We start from the raw sequence: 2,081 nt of genomic DNA on the forward strand, positions 1-2,081 counted from the left end.
TTAAACTCTACATATGTGCTACAGTTTTGTTAGGGATAATGCAACTCAAAAAATCAGGTTTTCTGCTTATCTCCTCTAGCAAATACAGTTTAAGAGTTTTTAAAAACTTACTATGAAAAAAAAAAAAAACAACTTACTATGACCCCAATTCATGTACCTGCTGGTGGTAGATATTTTCATGTGTTGGTAATAACAGCCCAATCTAGTGCTGTTTACATCCTGGAAAATATAGAATCATAATTAAAATAGTTGAGGCACAGTTGTAGCTCATACATAGTGCTAATTTGAGAAATTCTTTGAAATGTATTTGATGTAAAATTTGTATAGCTTCCCTGATTTGATTATGTTTCAAATAAGGAATGGAAGTGGTCTACAAGAAAACCTTTTTTGTTTTGTTTGATGTTTTTGTTGTTTTTTTGGGGGGGCTCCCATAATAAAGTGCTATAAGCAATACTCAGAAAATAAAATATTTTACACCTAAGAATAATGCTTCTTACTGCTAAGAAGTTATAATCAGTACTACTAACTGATAGGATTACATTTTTAATACAGTTTATTCTATTTCCAGTTAAAATATATGATGTTACGTTACTAAAGTAGCTAAAAAACCAAATGAGGAATTTGTGTAAAAAGATTTGCCAAAATTTACTTGACTGTTGAATCTTTCTTGAACATCCAGCTTTTAAAGTGACTTCTTAAGAAGTCTATAAACTATGCATGATGAAAATTTTTATATTTTAATGAAAAATAACCATTGGTTTTCTCATCATATCTGGAATCATGGCTATAAATAGCTGCTTAAAAACTGTGTGACTTGTAAATTAACTTAATCTCATTTCTTACATAAATATTACACTATGATGTTGAATAACATCGTTAGTAGGTATAAACTGCTGTCAGTGTTGACTTCAGAGAAACTCTTGAGTAATCAAATAGATAAAAGCATGTTTTGACTAAAATACTTAGGTAGATTTTTACTTGATTTTTTTTTGTTTATAGATTTAACAACATCCAGTATTGACTGTGTCCTGACAGATAAAAGCATAAGAACAAAAAAAAAAAAGAAAATTGAAGGAAGAACAGGACCTGGTGTCAGTATTCAAGTAGGAGAATCACAATGTTGAGCTCAGCCTGAACATTGCAGTCTCTCGAGAAGATAAAACTCCACCAAAAGAGTTCTAGATTTAATAAACAAATACAATAGCATAGCTCAATACATAAGTGCTTCCCTGGCAAGCACAAGGGACTGAGTTCAATTCCCAGTTCTGCCAAAAAAAAAGAAAAGAAAAACTCAAAAATCAATAACATTACTGTATACAAATATCAAATCCACTGGGACATAAATTTAGGAAATGATACCTTCCATATTATCAATGAAATGAAACATTTAGGAATCAATCCAATGAAGGAAATAAAAGATATTTACATTGAAACTACACTATTCTGAAAAAATGATGTCAAAGAGGTTATCAGAAAATGGAAAGAAAGACCAGCCAGCAGGTTAAAATGCCTACTTAGGAAGACACAGGACACAGAGGTTTGACTCCAGGCCTACCATGCTATCTCTGCCCCCAACAAGTGCTGGAACTGGGCGTGGTTATGAGAGCCTGTAATCCCAGCATTTGAGAGGCTGAAAACAGGAGCATCACTACAAGTCTGATCTGTGCAGTGAGACGCTGTAGACCCTGCAATAAATACGTAAAAGGAAAAAATGTTTTTAAAAAATGTAAAGTTAAAAGCATTAGAATTATAGTAGACTGGGCCAGGGAGGTAGCTCAGTAGAATAAGTGCCTGCCTGGTGAGTGCAAGGTCCTGAGTTCAATCCTTGGTACCACAAAAATTTAAAAAATTTAAAAATTTTTAAAAAGGAATTATAAAACCAGTTCTCGCCAGAGCTCTAGGAAGGAAGTGTCTCTGTTGCTCTCGGCCGCTGTGCGGGACCCTGAGGAAAAGCTACACCAGGCCGCGGCGCCATGGGCAAGGGAGACCCCAACAAGCCGCGGGGCAAGATGTCCTCGTACGCCTTCTTCGTGCAGACCTGCCGCGAAGAGCACAAGAAGAAGCACCCCGACTCCTCGGTC

The sequence above is a fragment of the Octodon degus genome, unplaced genomic scaffold (assembly GCF_000260255.1).
Source record: "Octodon degus isolate 3935 unplaced genomic scaffold, OctDeg1.0 scaffold00287, whole genome shotgun sequence".
NCBI lineage: Eukaryota > Metazoa > Chordata > Mammalia > Rodentia > Octodontidae > Octodon > Octodon degus.